Genomic DNA, 21,430 nt, shown 5'->3' on the forward strand with positions numbered 1-21,430 from the left:
GTAATACACTATTTTTTACTCCAAACAGCAAAAGTATGTCCATTCTCCATTACAATAACCTATTTTCTACCTTGGCAGCCAATATCTTCTTACACAGGGATAATTTACAGCCCATAAGTAAACCTGTGACACCAAGCAATTCATTTTAAGGTCATCTCAGTCTCCATCATTGTATAGGCTGACAAAGACATGCTGGCTTCACACCGGCTCCTTCTCAGTGGAAGAGGACAGGCAGGCTGTCATTTAAAATGCAGCAGTGATAAGCTCCGTGTGTCATCTATTCCCACATAAATGACATGCTTGGACAGAAAGTAGGTCCATTTTTTACCCAGATAGACTAACATAATGAAACACTTTGTCTGGTGACTCTTTGGGGCCAGAGTGAATCATGTATCCTCACATAACCTCCACGTACGCTTTGGTCAGTGATGGAGCGTAAAGTAAAAGTAGGATAGTACTGTACTTAAGTATACATTTTAAGTATCGGTACTTAACTGTACTTAAGTAGATTTTTCAGCAGCTACTTTTTACTTTTACTTCACTACATTTGAGAGCAGGTATATGTACTTTCTACTCCACTGCATTTTTGAACACGACTGAAATGTAAAAGTATTTTTGTTGTGAGAGTTTGAGACCTGCAGGAAAGATTGGGGGGTTTATTTTTAGGAGAATCATAGTTCAAGCAGGCACAAATATGCAAATAAAAACAGCTACAGTAAAAAGGTTGATTCAGTAGCAAAAATCTTACATTTGAAGCTTTTTTTAAAATCTCAAAATCTGTGTGAAATACTTTTACTTTTTACTCTTTAAGTACAGGTATTTTCAGATGAGTATTTTTTGCTCCGCTATCTGTACTTTTACTTAAGTAACAAAATTGAGTACTTCTGCCACTGACTTTGGTGACTTCTGCTGTACTCGCTATGTGCCAAAAGATTGTGATAGGCCATGGTTCGTCAACCCGCAGCTTTTTCATCCTTATACTGCAGCTCCACGTGGCTTAGGAAAATAAATTATATATATTTAATTAAAGTGTATTTTATTTGTGTTAGGTATTTTTAAATTGTAGTTTAAATAGGAAGATTATTGTGGTCTTGAAATATCAAAATACAATTTTATAATTTTTTTGTTGCTCAAAATAAGCATCACCCATGGAAGCTGGTATAACCATCAAAACGGGATACGTTTATCTAGAAATATGCATGTGGAGTCCTGTCCATCTCCGGATCCACACACATATGTGAGCAACTACTATCCACCATGAACTATGTTAAAAACAAACACCGCTCACGCCTCACAGACGACAGCTTACAGTCCTATGTAAAGATTGCAGACGCTGTGCACAGAAGTTCAGGAGCAGAAGTCTCTGTAGCACTTCACAGATTTCATAACCAACACACTATAGTTGTTTATACAAAGTGTAAAGGTAAAAACACAATATATCCAGTGTTATCTTCATTTTAGATGTCAAAAAGTATTTGCGGCTCCAAGTGTTTTGTATTGCTTATTTAGAGAGAGTAAATATACTTAAAGCAACAGTCTGTGACTTTTAGCCAAAAAATATACTAAAATAAAGATATGTTTTTGCTTGAAAACATGCATCCTTACTCTGAGCAGGCTTTTAACTCCAAAAAAACAACTCTTATTTGGCTTGGAAATTCTGTTCTTTTCACTATAATCTTCCACAAGATTATAACCAGCTACCTGTGTTCATGGAGAATGTACCAAAGCATGGTTTTAACTTTCTATTTCTAGGAATCATACTGGTTATGTGCCACCTCCAGAAAGTTACATACTGTACCTTTAGTAAAACACCTAAAATTGAAGACAAAACACCTGTACTTAAAAATAAGATGATGAGAAAAGTTTATTTCGATAACGCTCAACATCCTATGCAGAATAATAGCATCTCCATAAAAAAAACAAAAAACATTACATTCACTTCAAATTGTGAATCAGATGTCACATCCCAACAGTTACTCTTTAAGTTTTAGTTACTCTTTAAGTTACTCTGACTTGAGTAGTAGTTTTCCCTTTTCTCTTGGATCACTACTTTGTACTTGTACTTGAGTAATATTGTTTTGAAATAAATCCTACTTGAGTACAAATCTTGGCTATACTCTTCCACTTACTGCACATATACTGAATACATTTCCTCTCTTCTTTTGTTCCATTCCTGAGCATTTTATTCTATTGTTTGCAAAAATCAAAGCATTTTCCTCCCATACACGAGACAGCCCTGTGCACAGTGGCAGCACTATGCACACTGTAGACAGAACAGAAGCCAGCAGACTTATTATTATGGCAGACTTAATCACCCCCTCAAATGACCTTTGGATGTGAGCAGGGAGCCGCACTGGCACCGACATAGCATTAGCAATGTGCTCTTCCCCTTCAGAATCAACTATAAAAATGTAGTTCCCCAATATCCCATATGCTCGCAGCTAAAACGTCAAATAATGTCACGCTTTGTATAGTGACTAAACACCATCTCTTGACAGCTGCATCGGAGATTATGGTGTTGTCAAGATAATGGCGTGATCAAATGAGCTAATAAACAATATAGAAATGCTCTTTTAATGACTGCCTAAGTGAAGACATCCGGATGATTAAAGGAAGTTATAATGCAAAGCTAACTGCTACATGCTTCAAATGTGCTTTCAAATCAATGAAAGAACAATAAAAGTAGAATACCCATTAGTACAATGGAAAGTAATAAGAAATGTTGGCTAGTTGTGTTGGTTTCTAGCAAAGTAAAGTGTTTGAGTGATCAGGCAAAATGGGCGATTATGAGCTGGACGGAGTAACGTGAGCTACAGCCAAATGGTGCTGGCAAAAGTTAGGGTCTTTTAGTGACAGAAATGTGAATTGGTTTTGAAAGATAAAAAGAGATGACAATGCTGGAAGGAGTCTGAAAACAACAAAGTATAATACAGGCTCTGTGCTTGTTTTCAAGGAAGATTCTCAAAAGAATCTGTAACTTTTGAAAAGAAAAATGTATGTAAACAGTCACAAAATCACAACCTTTTGCATTTGCTGTTGGCTATAAGGTTTGGCTATTTTGTGGATACGCTAGGATAAACATTACACGAAAGTCAATGAAATTAGAGAAGCACAATGAAAATCCTCGAAGTTCATGATGTGTGGCTTTATTAACATTTAAAGAGGGGGTATTATGCAAAATCAAATCTACCATATTATAACGTTGCTCCCTTGTCAAAAACATACCACAAGGCTATGTAATCTATGTTTTCACATGACTTTTCTGTAAATATACAAAAGTATGATACAAAATGTGCTGGTGTGGAAGGCAGTGACTCGAGCATCTGTTCAGGATGCCTCTCTGGGGAAGTGTTTTGGACATGTCCCAGGGGAGTGTTTTGGACATGTCCCACAGGCCCTGTGGGAGATCCAGGACACGCTGGAGGGACTATGCCTCTCGACTAGCCTGGGAACACCTTAGGGTCTCACCAGAGGAGCTGGAGGAAGTGTCTGGGGTGAGGGAAGTCTGGGAGCCCCTGTTTAGACTGCTTCTTCCGTGACAAGGTCCCAGATAAGAGGCACACAGCTCGGTGAAAAAAACATATTCCCGTTCTGTACTAACCCACAGTAATGGTTAGCACATGTAAATTTAAACAGCAGGAAGTGAACTAAGCTGAACTGCCTCAATAGTTTTGACAATATATTCATGTCCAGTGGCTGACACTACCTAGCTAGAGATGCTAGCTAGCTGCTTGAGGAAAGAGCAGATTTGACCGATGTTTAATATCAGTCCTTTTGCACATTGCACAGTGGCTCTTCCACCCAACATTTGCCATAAATAAAATACTTATTTTAAAATACTTATTTTTCCCTCATATTCATGGATTTTGATTTCCAATTTGATTTTGTTTAGTATTTTCAAAAACAAAACAAAAATGGCTCTTTGTATTGATCTTATGAAGATAAACAAAACAGACTTGAAATTAGTGCCATTTAACACAGAAAAGAAGTCTTCTGTCTGCTCCAAACCACATACTTTTACTGACAGAGGATTGACGATTAAACATAACTGAACTGCAATCTCTTGATATTTTTATCTTTCAATTAATTGCTCAGCCCTAAATATTTCACACAGTATATCAATGCTGGTAAAATCATTCATTAACCATCCATTGTATTTATTTTAGCATAGTCTTTTTTCAAATCTAATTTTAGTTCCTCTTCCTCGGGGTGGTCACGTGATGTTGCCCGGTGGAGACAGGACAACAGTGCCATCTGCAGTACGGCTTCTTCAGGACAGTATACCAGGTGTGTGACAGTAAAAAAGCTATCTTGTCCCAGTTTACAGTCTCATGGGCATGTTTCTATATTTTAATTGCCTCATTAATCCAGCAATGATGTTTGTTGTCCTCTGTTTGAATGATTTTTTCTCTGCCCCAGTCCATAACATGTGTCGTGCGCACCATTTAGGGTTGTCAAAAGGACTGAAAATCGGAGAATAATCCATACGAAAACCATTAACAAAACTAGACCCTCATTTGACCAGGTATTGATACTGAAAAAGACACATTCACAGGACAGAAATGAACCAATCGTGAATACTTTTAGAATGATCTTGAGCTGTATCAGTATAAGAGACTAGTCTACACCCACGGACCACTATGGAACCTACCTGACTGAGGGATTACACAGACTACATGGTAATATACAAGAGAGTACTATTATTTAATGCTGAAAATCTCATTCTGTTGTCTAAAAAAAGAGTCTTATTTTATTAGCACTGCGGAATCGGTGTTGAGTAGCAAAAATTTTAGTATTGTAATAACACTAGCACATCTTTATTATTTCCTTCTCACATATGTTTCCTTAAGAGGATACTGAAAGCCCTACCTGTATTTTAAACTTTGGTCCGCTCAAATAAATCCAGAGACGACCAAATGAACCTTATTGGACCCATTTGACTTCTTAGCATGCATCAAACTTTCACCCTAATTGTGTAATAGCCTCACTCCTCTGCTTCCTCTGATGAATGATAATCAAACAGGAACAGATGGACAGCAGAGCAAGTCGATGCAGAGCCGTGTCATCCCTGCTAGCCCTGCACTCAGTTATTACAACAACGCAAACTGAAATTGGAAACGCCGGACCCTGTTTCCTGAATTATTAATAAATCATATCTCGCCCATTCATTTTTCCATACTGCGTAATAGACTGTAATGAGAATACAAGCTGGAATAGTTGGAGACTCCGTGTTTTGGAAAAGGCTGGGAGGGGAAATCAAAGCCAGGAAGCCACAGATGTGTTATAAACAATGGAGAATGTGAAAGTCTTTGTTAGCACCAAAGACCTTGTCATTTTCAGGTTAAGATATGAATTTGTAATGAGGCATTTGCGTGTTTTGTGTTTTATGAGTTCTGGCAGAATGGGGTCACTGCATGTCTTTGGTAAAGCAGTTTATAATATTTAATACGGCTACTTTTGAAGCTGCAACCAGTATTTTTATCACTATGGTTACTACTGGACAAAACGTTGTGTCCGGTTGACAGATTTAACTTTGGCTTTTACTATGGATCAGACCTGGAGATATGGTTACTACTGTTACTGCTATTGCTGGTAGAGATGAACTACCCCATAATAGTATTACTGTAACTTACACAAAACCTGCAATACTAATTCAACAACTGCTTAAGACTAATTACTGCTCCATCTACTTGTGCTACTGTTACAAATACTATTGCATTTCTATTGGGTCTGCTACCCCTTTCACTACTTGTTAAAGCAACTACTAGTCAGCTACAAACATTTCTACCACACTATAATAAAAGTAGTACTTAATCTATCTATGTATCTACTGCCACTTCAATTATAACTTATTACTACTTGTATTGCTGTTACTATTAACCTTATTCTGCCCCGCCCACTTTTGCCATAAATGCAACTAAACTGCACTTTCTTTATGGTGGCAGCTTCAGAACTTATTTTCTGTCAAGATCTGCAGCCCCATGCAAAATAATACAACCCGAAGTACAACGGAGGCGCCTACAGCAACTTCCAGAATAAAGTGAATCGCTTTAGGATGGACGATACTGACAAAATGGAAAATCTTGGATCTATTCCAGTAAACCAATAGTCCCAAGTATCGAGTTTCAAGTATTAAAGTCCCAGTGAATAGACATTTACCACAAAAGTGCATAAATATCACTATATTCCTTGATTGGAAAAGTACACTGCAAGCTGGCTCGTTTTACAGCCTTATGCAAATACTGGATATCTGGTCAACTTTTCTCTCTTATCATTAAAAGTACTCCCCTCTTCAAGCATTTCTCCAGTTTGTACACTAAAAATGCATTGCTAGTACTACTATTACTACTTCAAACTCATTTATGTGCCTTCTTACAGTTCATTATTCCCACTGTGCTACATCGCTACTAGACTGAGAACTACTATTACTCGCCTCAGTGTTTCTCGTTGTACTGCTAAGTAACTGTCAGGGAGAACGTCGCAATAAGTCTGTTTTCTCATCGCAGCTCTGATTGTCATCTTATCTGCACGCCAGACACCTGACTACACAAGACAATGGTTATGAATGATCGTTTTCATCTGTGACATACAACAAAAACCAATACATCATTTTAAAGTGAGCTCTGACAGAGGAGAAGAGAGAGTGCATCATTCAATATTAGTGTGGCAGCAAAGTCACAACACTATGGATTATTTTATTTTGAGGAATAATTTCACTCTGAGTAATTTACCTACAATTGAACATCTCTGACATTATGAAACTGAATGGGTAAGTTGTACACCGCAAAATGTAATATCTAGGTAGGTTACAATTACTTAATTACTTGATTTTGAGAAGATTTGATCAATGGAATGCGTTTTTTCTTGATTCAAGCAAAATAAGATTGTGTTTCTCTTTGTAGTTTTATATTTTAAGTACAAAACGTCTTCCATCCCCCGCGACCCGGCCCTGGATATGGATGGATGGACGTCTCCCATCAGTACTTGTACTTGTCAAGATGAAATATACTCAAATCAAAATAAAATGTTAGATTGTATTGCAGTATAAACGTGTATATTGTATTTGGCAAACCTGTATGTGAGTTCCCGCATGTCCTGCAGTATTGGTTGCAGCAGCTCAGGCCTTTAAATGATACTATCTATTTAAAAATTGGTTCGCTGGGATAATCCTGCTTTGTGCCAGTGGCATAAAGTAGTTTCAATATTATCGTTTATCGCAGTATTTCTCTGTAGCAATATGTCATGCTTCAAAATTTGTTATCGTGATAGGCCTGTTTAATGTCTATAATGCCACAGATTTCATTAAAGGTTTGGAAGTTGGTAGTAAAAAAAATATGACACACTGTAAACATATAAATTGATTTTAATGGTAAATTTAACACACATCCTCACACATGCATGCTAGGGAGTGAAGATGCTAAGTCCCTAAGGTCTAATCCTTATAGCAGCCAGTGTAGTTTCTGCCTCTGCCTCTCTAAATCATTCATATGCCCCTGGTTTATAAAAAGATGTGGACCATGGAAACCGCCAATGGGGCCACTCTGAGGGCATCACCTCACGTAGCAGGAGACGCAAATGCATGGACTCTCCGGAGATGCTCAGAATGTATTCAAACCAACCCCTTAACCCTTTTCCTGTCTGTTGATTTACCAACGCAGGGGTACAGGCTGAGTGTGGAGGGAATCATATTGTTTGCGTTCCATGTTTTTGCTTGGGAGTCTAAATACATTAGATTCAACTGCAGGCAGGTTTTTGATACGTGTCAGAGATAGACGTGACAGAGCACTCTGGAACATCTTGGTTGAATGAAATATTGATCATTTCAGGGGGAAGGTGCCACCAGAGTGCTTTTTATAGCCAGTCTAGTTGATTTTGTTCATTCTCCTGATGTTGGCTCAAACAATACCTAACTACAAGATATATAAAATTATTACAATATTAAAAGTGCCTTATGCAACTTTCCTGAGCCTCCACCATGATTGTCTCTCTGGAGGTGCTATTGCTTTGCCTGAAGTGTTCCACAATATGGCAGTAAACTATTTTTATTATGCTAAAAAACAAGACTTGAAAAATATGCATTCTTATTGCGAGCGGCATCGCCTCTCCACAGACCTAAACTTGGCCTGGTGGTTTCACCTGCTTGTTCTCCATGGAAATTAAAGTTAAAGGCCATACTGTGGCACATTCTATAACATCTGCATGGAGACAAGCAGGTGGTGGACCCTCCATAAGATAAGCTACGTAGTGCATCTTTAATGATGCATTAATCTTTTATAGGGAGACATTCAAGGCAATACACACATACACTCAGCCTCTGCGGGTGTTCTCATCCTTTTTCCATGCTTGGGTTCTCTACCAGAGGCCTGGGAGCTTGAGTGTTCTGCACAGTATCTTTGCTGTTCCTAGTACTACACTTTTCTGGACTGAGATGTCTGATGTTTTTTCGGGAATCTGCTGTAGCCATTCATCCAGTTTGGGGGTCACTGCCCCAAGTGCTCCAATGACCATGGGCACCACTGATGCCTTCACTTCCAGGCCTTCTCCAGTGTGTGTCTCCATGTAGGTAAGTCTGCCCAAGGTTACAACAACAATGCCGGAGGTCAGTCAAACTCTCTAGCTAGAGCTACACCATTTGTATTTCTTATCTCTCTTTGACTAAATTATCGCTGCACTCCAGTCGCTCTTGGACATGTTACCTTTATCTTTACAGTTGTTTATATCAGCTTGCAGATGTGGTATCTATCTCGTAACAACTTTAAAAGTCCAATACAGTCACAAGATAAGAGATTCAATTGTCTACAAGGTTATATTGATGATAAATAAACTGGCCAAGAATGTTAGCAGCCTCAACAAGACTATGTTTTCTACATTTTCAATGCTGGACTCAAATTTGATAGGTGAGTTTCACAGGTGACTCAACCAATCAAAGGAACTTTACGAGTTAAAGAAAACATATTATTAAGGCTGTGACAAAAATCAAAAGATCAATAGATTGTGATCTAAACTTTGATCGATCTCGATGATAAAAAAGAAAAAGTGCATTTTTGATCGACAGGTCTACAGCCAATCCTGTGGCAGTAAAAGGACTGCTCTCTTGTTTAGGTAAAAGCTCAAGGTGTCTCTTTATGGCTCCTCATGTGTCTTTGCATTTCACAGGTTTTTACTTAAATATGCATAACTTGAGTCCAGGGTCTCCTTCCCTCTGTGTGCCCGGTGCCATCTGCCCCCTGCTCACCCCTCTCTGTGATCCAACCGCAGCTTTTATCTTCTCTTTCTCTACTCTTGTGCTTCCCGTCATTATAATCCTAGTTATGTAAAGTAAGCGACTATTTTCTCACCATTTATGAGTGAAACTTGAGGCCTAATATAGCGTTGCATGTGTTTCTGCCAACAGCGATAGCATGCACAAACATTTAGGCTTACTATATTGTAGAAAGACACTCCAAATTTAAATGTGTATTTCTCCGGAATTATTGGTCCTATCAACACAAAATAAGTTACCGTATTTTCCGGACTATAAGTCGCTCTGGAGTATAAGTCGGACCAGTGAAAAAATGCATAATAATGAAGAAAAAAACATATATTAATCGCACTGGACTATAAGTCACATCTTTTGGGGAAATTTATCTTACAAAATCCAAGACCAAGAACAGACATTTTATCTTTAAAGGCAAGTTCTAATAATAACAATAAAATAAAGACAAATAAAACAGGTTGCATAGCAGAACAGCACGCTAGTATAACACATTTATATTTATTCAGCTACATGAAGCAGAGACAACAAACTGAATACATGTCTGGCATGTTAACATAAGATATTAACAGTTAATCAGGTCACTAAAGCATAAAAAACAAGCTAACAAGTTTATTCTCAATCTCACTCCAAATCACTAAATCCACTGAATTCTTCATCCTTGGTGTTGCTTCTGAAAAACTCTGTCAACTCCAGAGGTACATGATACTGTGTGGCTGTCATCAGACTCAGCAGAATATGATGTTCTTTTAGGGGGCAGTTTTGTTCAGTCTTTCTCAGATGTCTATACCAAACTATGAAAAAAAGTGTGACTTAAAGTCTAGAAAATACGGTATATTTATGTTGCAACTAAGCAGCCAACATTTTTAACTGACAGAAAGACAGAAAAAAAGTAAATTTTGCATAATATGTGTTCTGCACATACACTCACATGAAGGATTATTAGGAACACCATACTAATACGGTGTTTGACCCCTTTCACCTTCAGAACTGCCTTAATTCTACGTGGCATTGATTCAACAAGGTGCTGATTCATTCTTTAGAAATGTTGGCCCATATTGATAGGAGCATCTTGCAGTTGATGGAGATTTGTGGGATGCACATCCAGGGCACGAAGCTCCCGTTCCACCACATCCCAAAGATGCTCTATCGGGTTGAGATCTGGTGACTGTGGGGGCCATTGTAGTACAGTGAACTCATTGTCATGTTCAAGAAACCAATTTGAAATGATTCGAGCTTTAGGACATGGTGCATTATCCTGCTGGAAGTAGCCATCAGAGGATGGGTACATGGTGGTCATGAAGGGATGGACATGGTCAGAAACAATGTTCAGGTAGCCCGTGGCATTTAAACGATGCCCAATTGGCACTAAGGGACCTAAAGTGTGTCCAAGAAAACATCCCCACACCATTACACCACCACCACCAGCCTGCACAGTGGTAACGAGGCATGATGGATCCATGTTCTCATTCTGTTTACAGCCAAATTCTGACTGTACCATTTGAATGTCTCAACAGAAATCGAGACTCATCAGATCAGGCAACATTTTTCCAGTCTTCAACTGTCCAATTTTGGTGAGCTCGTGCAAATTGTAGCCTCTTTTTCCTATTTGTAGTGGAGATGAGTGGTACCCGGTGGGGTCTTCTGATGTTGTAGCCCATCCACCTGAAGGTTGTGCGTGTTGTGGCTTCACAAATGCTTTGCTGCATTCCTCAGTTGTAACGAGTGGTTATTTCAGTCAACGTAGCTCTTCTATTAGCTTGAATCACTCGGCCCATTCTCCTCTGACCTCTAGCATCAACAAGGCATTTTCGCCCCCAGGACTGGGTGTTTTTCCCTTTTCACATCATTCTTTGTAAACCCTAGAAATGGCTGTGCGTGAAAATCCCAGTAACTGAGCAGATTGTGAAATACTCAGACCGGCCCATCTGGCACAAATAACCATGCCACACTCAAAATTGCTTAAATCACCTTTCTTTCCCATTCTGACATTCAGTTTGGAGCTCAGGAGATTGTCTTGACCAGGACCACACCCCTAAATGCATTGAAGCAACTGCCATGTGATTGGTTGATTAGATAATTGCATTAAGGAGAAATTGAACAGGTGTTCCTAATAATCCTTTAGGTGAGTGTATGTAATAGGGTTGTAGTCCTATGGTTGTTTAGTCAATTTAATGGTCAATGGGGTCTTAGTCGACCAAATTCTTTTAAAAAGGAAGAATTTACACATATGGACAACATTTTCACTTATGAGGATGCCGTTTACTTGTGACTTCACTACTATCAATGACATGTCTCTGCTGAATATTCCAATGAATTACCACATGAGTAATTGTGTACTTCAGGCAAAAGCATCCTGCATTAGCCAGTATGTCTTCTTCCAGCCTTCGGATTCACTTTTCTCCCTCTCAGTAGCAGCACGTAGAGGCCACTGGGAGAAGACTAAGCTATCTCTTTATGTATTCAGCCCTCAGCCTTCCAGGTGTCACCATGGGGAGAGTTATAGAGATCCATACTAGAAATATAATTTATCATTTAAGCTAGTGCACAATGACCCACCAAGTCTACAGCTGTGGATCATTTATAAAGCCGATGGAAAAGTGATACATTCAAAGCTGTTCTCTAGATACTTGAAATACTTCTGAATACTTTATTTCATGCTCTATAATTTATAAATGTACATGAAAAAAAAATGTATGTGCATTTTCTAACTTTTTTGCTCATTTCAAATAACAAATGAAAAGGTAGGTATAAATATGATATGATATAAATTTGTAATGTAATGTTTTGAGTCCCCTGTTCTGGTAAAACAGGGGAAGCAGAATTAGGTTAAAAAGAGTAGTTGCTAACATTGAAGTATACTATTCATAGATTAGTTCATGATTATATATGCACCATTTTGCGTACCCGTGATCATTTAAAACATATCGTCTGTTTTGAATTGTTGTGAAACCCATGGATGAGTAATAGATGTGTTGCAGTGAAGCCATTAAAGAACTTTATGGAGAAAAAGTTAGAGTCTGATGTAAAACAATGGAACAGTATTTTAAGCTCTCGAAAAGGTGTTGGCCCTAGCATGCAGGATTACTCATACACGCCCAAAACCACAGCATTACAACATTGCTAAAAGTTCAGAAATATGAGGTCTTTAAAGGACAATTTTTGACCATCAGCTATTCAGTGTAGACTTTTTTTTATCAAATGCTAATCTGCTGCTAAGCCAGATTGTGAATAGATACTGAGGCGCGCATGGAGCGGGTTCATTTACAGCAGAAGACAGAATATGAGAGAAAAACACTCACAAATGTTCACTTTTTCAATTTGTAACTTTGCTCTCGACTGGCTTTTTAATTACACGATACCCCACAGAGGCCTGATTGTCAGCTTGGTGTGTAATTATGAAGGCTTATCTCAATTAATCTTTTCCATTTGGGGAAAGCTGAAAAGATGTCCTGTGGCTGGTTGTGGAAGTTTGGAAATACCTTTTTTGACCAATGTTTCTTGAATATTTCATCTATTAGCTAGAAACATGTATAATATATTTAACAATTTGTGCTACAGTGCATTGATTCACAAATTTTAAACATTACCAACCAAATTCAGTCAACAATAGCAACCTACTTTCACACTTCCGCACACACCAAAGTTGGAAATAAGCTAACCCTGGACTAGACTAAAGCATTTTATTGCCCGATAACTAGTTTGCGTTAGCATGCTAGTTGTTGGAAGCATTACCGTCATGACAAAATTCCGTTCTGGTCTCCAAGAGTTGTGAAATGCGCTAATAAACTAATCGTGGCGAATAATTAGGATGCTCAGAGTCCATAAGGTAAGTGAGGAATAAGTTCGGATTGCCCCCTGAACCGTTTAAAAGGGACTACGGTAGTTCTTTTCGTGTTTTTAAGACGTTACAGCATCTTTAAGTGTATGACAGTTTGAGAGCAAATATTAAACTTATACGGCATTTGAAATTACCTGATGGGAAGTGCATGTTTCTAGCTCTACGGTATGAGCCTACATCATATGCCAACTGCTTACAATGTCACTATGCCTCAGGATGCAAACCCTTTACATGTTCATTAGCTGAATACACACATTTTAATTTTTAATGCTGAAATGCCATTAAAATGTCAACGCAAACCATTAGCCTAATAAGACCGGTTCATTTTTATTTGACAACCAACAAAAAAATACACAGTGCAACAAGCAGATATGGGTCAGTTACATAGAGTGTACTATTTAAAGGTGCACCATGTTTGTTTCCATGGAGACATTATGGATTTCTCATGAATGTTCCAGAGTACGGCATTAAACATATCCATCGCCATAGAAACGGATGACTACACCAGGTCTACAGACAGTAAGAGTGCATGTTTTTTTTTTGTATTTGCGCAAAAACTTGCCCCAGTACAGATATATTGTATACACAGCTCTTGACATCAAAACATGCTGTCTTTATCTAATTAGAAAGCATTTTATTGGCTGATAATCAGGAAGTATGTGTTAGAATACAGATTAGATAGGCCCGCCATTAAACAGGGACATTAGGTTGAATCAAACCCGTATTCTCCTAAATCCATTCATTCAGTTAGCTTCAGTGCCTTCCCCAGACCTTCCCATGGCCTGAACTTCCATCTCAATAGCTGTTTACTGTTGTTATGTAACTGTGGCATTTTGTCTGAATAAACATGCAGGGATCATGACCCTTAACTCATTTGCAAACATGTTGGCGTGATCAACTCAGGAATATCATCAAATTCAACCATTTTCATATTTCTTTTTAACACCGTGACTAATACTGGTTTATGATGCCTCCGGATGTCTTTGTCAAACTATTGTGTCTTAGTAGTGTTGAGAATGCTAACCAGGCTCTATTGTGTTCCGGCGGATGGGGGCGGGGGGAGGCGCTAACTAGGAGCCCCACAAAGATGGCTCTTTCATGGGGATGGGAATGAGTCTAGCCCCTCTCTGAAGATCGCACCCACGCGGACCAGGGATGCACAGGCCTGGAACTAATGGCCCTAACGAGTTCACTCTGGGTGCTGTAATGCTCACACAGAGGAGTTATTAGCATGCATTAGGGCCACTGAGAGGGACGTGGATTAAGTTGGAAGGAAGTGTAGAGCCATGATGTGGAATATATAGGAGCAAAAGTAATGATAAAGTGATTAAATATCTTGGGGGGGTGTGAAGTGCTGTTTTAGGAACTGAACCATCAACTTTTCCTTTTTTTAAATTGTGTTTTTTGGTTCGGGTGGTTACAGGGAAAGAGCTGAAAAGTGATATGGTGAGGATTTGTGTCTGATGGCTTTCCCATCACATTTGACCCAATGTAATATCTGTTTTATTTGTGGTCAATTGATCTATATACATTTAATCTGCATTTACGCCAATCTGCAAACAGACTGCAGGTGTAAATTAGCATCCAACTATAATCTGGCACCTGCATCTTTCCTATGACACTTGGCTAATGTAGTGTTGTACACTGTCCATGTAGAGCTGGGAAAACACATATTGCCCAATTTAGATTTTCAGTTAGATTTGATTTAGTCTTTTCATAAACAAAATTTAAACAAAATGACTATTTTTATGTAAAAATGTTTATTGATTTCACAAATATAAGGAATAGAGACTTTCAATGTATGCTATTTAACACAACAAAACACAAAAATAATCAAATTTCTTGCTCCAAAGCCTGAGCTCCACTCCACACATATGCTTTTACTGACAGAAATTACAGTTGACTGTAGACCTCTTGATTCAAGTACTCTGACCATACTCACCACTGATCTCTGGATCTTTCGATGAACTGCCTAGCCTTGCATAAAAGCATACCACATCATACAGCCAGCCTGGGGTGGATTTTTATTTTATTTTTTTATTAGACTGCCTGTTACATAGTCATACTAATAAAGTATTGATTTTAAACACTTTACATACGTACTTTGCATCAAGCACATCAGCTGGTGATGGTAAACTCTTCTGTAGCTACAGCTGGTAGGCTACTATTTCATACTTTGACTTGCATTTTCAAGGGGGGATTTAGCTTTTGCTTCCAAAAATCACAATCTATGAAAATCCAAGGATGTTTTGGAGACTGAGGGTCACTTGACATGAGTTAGAGTTGGCCAATATCTGTTTTTATGATCGTCATAATTGCACCACGTTCCTGTCCATCTAGTTACACCACATATTTTTTCTTAAATAGCACCGGCACGGTGTGTAAAATAAACAAAATAGAGCTAATTTATTAAGGGACAATATGATTTTGTTTAATTTAAATGCAGAATACATCATTAATTGACCAAAAATCCTCACATCTCTCTCCCCTTCACTCACTCCTAAGTCCAACTGCTGGCGGTCCACATCGCTCCATGTGTCCGTCACATTGCTCCAAGTCCATGTGTTAAAAAGTGATTTTTTCTTTTAGCCAGGCTGTTTGAGCTCCAACAGTTGTTTTGACAGGCAAACAGAGCCACACACTACCACTGTGATGAGTAGTTTAGGTGCGCTATGTAAAACCTTTCAAACTGCAGCAATGCTTATTTGTTTTCAGCTTTTGTAGACTAGTTATTTATTCAAATTAAAAGGAAGCTATTTTCACAAGAAAATTGAGGTTTACTATCAGTCAGATGGCTTAGAATGGAGTTTAATGGAGTATTTTATTGGTTCTGTGTTGAATATGAAACTTTGCAGATTCCAGAGGGACTTTTTTTTCCCATAACAGACAATACTGAAGGTGACACATCGCACTTTTTCACTGCCACAGCACAGAGAATTATGGTCATATCGTCCAACTGTAAACTGAGTAAAATAGCATAAATGCGGATGACCATGTGATAAGTATTTCTAAAATAAACATCCTAGACAATAATGCACCAAATATATAGTTGGCCAAGAGTTTGACAATGAGATTTTGGTTTTATTTCATCAAGCACCACAATTCATACACAAGTTAGTTAACTTTAGAAAATTGAGCTAGGAGATGTAAAGAACATATAAACAACAACAATTTTTCTGCAATGTCAACAAATGTTAAAATTCATGTTTTTATTTTACTGTCCTATTAAAATGAATGGGATAGATAATTAATCAGTATCAGGCTATGTGGACTGACATGTCACTTCTGGAAGAGCCTGCACAAACTATAATAGCATTAAAGGTCATTCCATAGGCTCCTCAGTGAGACAAAAGAAAGGAGATATTTTATCCCAAAAAAAACCTAAATTTTCTCCCTTCTTCATAGCATTGCTGACATCTATACTCGCAGAGGGCAAAGCCAGTTTATCCAGTAAATTATTCATCACACTCCACTCATCTGTCTGTATCTGGGCAATCTACTTTGCAATTTTCTTTTTTACATTGTTCAAAAATGAAGACTGCACACTGATTATAAACATAATCAATACCCCCATAAGACTTGTTGTGGGTTTCTAGACAGTTCTACCTTCCCTACCTGCTTCATGCACCTGAACAGAGCATTTGTATCATTTGCTCTCCAAACATCCACAATTTTGAAATTCCGCCTGGGCGCTAACCAAACAAACTGTGCATGAATGAAGAGGAATTTAAATCTCAATGCCCGACTTCCATTGGAGACACCAAGCTGGCACCAGGACACAACGAGACGTGCCAACGAGAGGGGGCTTGTGCCAAGACAGTGTACTGCCTATAAGCACAGAGTAGGCAAAGGGGAGGAATACATGCATCTGTCATTCTATACATGGATTGAAAGCACAGCCTGATTAAGCTGTCTAACTGGAGCTCTATGAGTTAAGGGAGAATGCTAATTTAGGACAATTTAAAGCTGCACTTTTTTTTGGTGGGGGGATTGCCTACAATAAGATGCATTTAACTTCGAAGCTAGCAGCTACTGTTTTAGCTAAATATAATCTGCTGAACTCCTTGCGCCCTCAGGTGGCATGTGGTGTTTCGTAAGCTCAGATATAATTTATAAAAAATTGCAAGTTACAGAGAAGTGGGTGGAGATAGGAGGTAAGTGAAACAGAACAGAAATTTATGGAACACTCAAGCCGTAAATGTCAGACAATATAGAATTACTTAAACATGCATTTATCACTCACTCATAAAAATTGATTTTACATAAAATGTGGCTCCCTGAAACGTATATAACATGTAACTTTCGGGAGCTGGCATGTCACCGACATGATTCCATTGTAATAGAATGTAAAACCATACTTTGGAACATTTTGCATGGATATGCATAGGTTTTATGTCATACTGTTGAAGATTATAGCCAAAGGAACAACATTTCCAGGCCAAACAAGAGTCAGGTTTGTGGAGATGCAAGCATGGTCACAGTAAATACACAAAGTAAACAAATAAAGTTTTTCAGTATAAGAAAAACAAACAATAAAAAAAAAACAATAAAAAAAACAAACATGCTTTTCTTTTAGTTCCAAGTGTTAGCTAAAATGTTACATACTGTGGCATTAAAAGAGAGTCAACTTGATCTAATCCAAGCTCAAACTAGTGTTGTGTCCTTGGGCAAGACACTTTATCCCTACCCAGAAAAGTGGGTAGGGATAAGCCATAGGTCAAAACTAAAAATTATGGAACACTCAAGCCTCAAATGCAGGACAATAAAATACTTAAACATGCATTTATCAGTCGAAATACAACTTTAAGTAAGCTAATGCTGAAACATTGTTCCAACATGACACAATACATTTAGTATATCCCCTTTAAACCGAGACACCTAACAGAATCTAATGTCTTGTGATCTAATGCAAGACTAAGTTGGAAGCGTATGCAGCAGTATCACAATTCCCACCATAAAAAGCAATAGTAATTACTGCATACTGCCCATGGCTTACTGTGAGGAGCGCTGGAATGACCAAAGTAATAACAATCACTCCTGTATGTACATGTTCTGAGTCGGCTGGCTGAAGAACAGGACCCACTCCAGGCTAATGCATTGGAGACATGCGGGCTGGGAGTACTATAGTGCAGTAAACAGACTGATGGGCAGGCTAATGGACACAAGCAGCAGCAGAGCAGGCTCCAGTGGGACAGGGCGGACGTGAGGAGACAGCCAGGGCACAGAAGCCAACGGGGGGTGGACCCATAGGGAAAATGGTGTGTAATGTGGATGTAAAAATATTGGAAATTTTGGCGGGAGTATATAAGTTTTACTATAACATTGGAAAATTGACAAATTATGGTATGACATAAGGAAACTACATTGACTTTGTTTTGTTTCAACCTAGGAATAGACTCAATAGACACAATGGAATGTCATTTTTAATTAAATTGGAGTACTTTTTCAAGATTAAATTGTAGTAATTTCTTATATTACCATGTGGTCTTATATCTGTGTAATCTCTCAGTCGTCCAGGCAGGTTCCATAGTGGTCCATGGTTGTTCTGATACAGCTACATCTAGTTTCCATCAACTAGTTTTATTGATTAGTATCTGATTTTGATTTTTTGATACTTTTCACAATCCATAATAGATTACTGATAAAGGTGCACTGCGAAACATTTCTAGTTGAGGTTTCACCATCTGTCTAAAGAATTTAAAGGTCTGCTTGTCACCATGGAGATGTCAGTTTGTGTGTTCCACAGTATGGCATCATTCCTTTTTCAGAAACATTGTTGCCTCAGAGATACCTACAGACACCTGCAACTTGTAAGCTTGTATAAGTTTAAATCTGTCATGACATGCAGTTCATGGTCATTTTACTCTTCAGCCTGTAACACAACAACAACTGGACAAAAAACTGTTACGTTCAGAGGGATGAAGGCTTGAAACTGCCTCCCAACAAACTTGACAAGCTTTGAAAGTATCAATGCATTAAGAAAAAAAAAAAACTTTATTGAAACATTGTTAAGAATGTATATGATGTATTGATCTATTTAAGGGTTTATGCATATTAAATTGTGAACTGCCATATTGTGATTTAATTAATAACTTTGTTTTCACTAGGAAGAAGAGCTATCATCAAGGCAATGCAGATCCAAATTATCCTTCTCTATGGAAACATACAGGTGACACTATCATGTCAGGCCAGGTTAAGGGTCAAATCTGCGGAGAGACGACCACACTGACAGTAAGAATGCATGCTTATCAAGGCATTCTTACCAACACTGTGGAATATTCCAGGCAAGGTAATAGCATTTCCATCTGGACTAGCAGACTCTACACTTTTAAATTATTTAGTCTGATTTACAAGAGGGCAATGCACTTAAGGCTTGTCAAGAAAATGTTCTAATCTAATATATGATAGACTTTTTTTAGATTATGTGCAAGTAATAGCAGTAACAGTACTTCCAACTTAAGTAAAAAATCAATGTCCATCTGTCAATCACCTTACTGACCATAAACTGACATAACTGACCCTCTAGATCAACTTTCCCACCAACCTCCCTCCTCTGTGGGCGTGGCTACAAGCAGACTACAAGTAGATGGGTCAGAGAGAGCAAGATTTGGTCTGGTTCACATTTACTTGAAGGTTGTGAGACGGTTACATATAGGAAAGCATCTTGACAAAACTAACCACATCAGTATTATGTTACTGATTGTAGTGTAAACTTTAGCAATGATTCTTTTTTTCCAACCTAAGAAGATGTGCTTGTTCTGCCTATGTTAGTGTGGTTTCTTATCTCATGTCAATCCTATCCTATCTTAAGAGAACAACACTGACTTTTTCTGTAGGTTATTAAAAGTTTTACATGAAAATTGAAGGTTTGATCACAATTTGGGGTAAAACATTCTGAAACATTTGTTCAAATCATCCCCATATTAGTCCATGAGAACACTGTGGACACATAAAGACATTTAATAGTACACTTGCAAGCGCTCTCCTAAAATGTTCTAATTGGGATGAACTAGAAAGACTAAATTCTATTCCAACAAAGTGTTACATCTTTGCAATTTGTTTTCGTGACACATTTTTTGGGACAACAACGAACGTGACCCTCAAAGTATATGGAGCGGTAGTCCGGAGTGGAGCAACGCGTAACAGCGGTGCACATCCACACCCATGTGCACCCTCCTGACCTAAATATTCTTCCCATACGAGCATCTGTAATGAGGCTTCCCCCTTACATCCATTCTCCGGATAAAAACCGAGCTCCCAACACCAAGAAAACAAAAGTAACCCATCGTAACTGCTACCCATTCGCACTTACGTAACATTTTTTGGACAGCACGCCAAAATCGTGAAGCAGCCAAGAAGACGACTCACTCACCGTTTTTTAAAGGGTGTGTAGGCTGAGGTTACAGACTTGGTGCGACTTTATCCTTTCAGCATGGCAAGAAAACACTTTACAGGAACGCAGAAGTGGCCAAAGCGCGCGCAAAAAACAAAAACAAAACCAAAAAAATGGCACGGGCGCGCTGCAGTTTAGTCCCGAAAAGAATGTCTTAAGACGCGGTGTGGTATCCCGTGTTGGGGCCGTGAATGGACAGCTCCGGTGCTGAATTCTGGCTTCCTGGCTTGTTCTTTCCCGCTTGGTTACGTCTGGCTGCAGTCAGTCTCTTCGTGTCCGCGCACTCAAGTTAAATCAGCGCTTTTACGCGGTGCATGAGAGTAGTAGCCTGCTCCTCCTCCTTCTTCTCCATGCGCGCTGTTGTATGCTACCTCTCCACGCAGCTTCTAATGTCGTGTGTACGTACGTAGGCTAGATGTGGCAGGTTAATAAGTTGTGGTGCTCCTTCGGCTCGGGCAGGCACAAGTGTTGACAGGACGGGTCGATGGGAACCCGCAGAAGTGAAAATAATGACGTAAAAGGGAGACGCGCAACGCCAACAGCCAATAATACTCACTAGAGAGGGGAGAGGAGAGGAGCAGTGGCGATGACAGAGGGGTTTTGTGCAGAGGATGGATGGAGAAGTGTCAGGCGGGCGTTTGATGTTTTGAGCAGCCATTTCGCATTACATTGGTAAAGTCATGTAGCCTAGATTTTGGGGGAAAGATGCCAAATTTACATGCAACAGTTATTGGAAAATGAAACAGCTTTTTTCCATTGACATATTGAAAAAGGCTTGGAATCATTCGTTTGAATTGAACTGTCCTTTAGTTTACGTATATTAGGCTATATGTAATGTGTATAATCAAAGCCACAATACATAACTGACTAAAATAAAAGTATGTTTGTTTGCTTGACTGAGATGTTTGATCCTTTTCCTGGGATCTGCTATAGCCACTCCTCC

At 38.7% G+C, this 21,430-nt stretch overlaps 1 protein-coding gene across 2 annotated transcripts in view; it reads right to left on the reverse strand.

Moving 5' to 3' along the window:
- The window catches only part of phf24 (PHD finger protein 24), a 72,469-nt gene extending 51,517 nt beyond the window's left edge, over positions 1 to 20,952 (reverse strand). For both annotated transcript variants that reach the window (XM_033976250.2, XM_055225677.1), the window contains exon 1: positions 20,467 to 20,952. The gene's annotated coding sequence lies outside the window, so the exon portion shown is untranslated. The remainder of the gene's footprint in view (positions 1 to 20,466) is intronic.
- Positions 20,953 to 21,430: the final 478 nt, after the last annotated feature.

The sequence above is a fragment of the Periophthalmus magnuspinnatus genome, chromosome 12 (assembly GCF_009829125.3).
Source record: "Periophthalmus magnuspinnatus isolate fPerMag1 chromosome 12, fPerMag1.2.pri, whole genome shotgun sequence".
Taxonomy (NCBI): domain Eukaryota; kingdom Metazoa; phylum Chordata; class Actinopteri; order Gobiiformes; family Gobiidae; genus Periophthalmus; species Periophthalmus magnuspinnatus.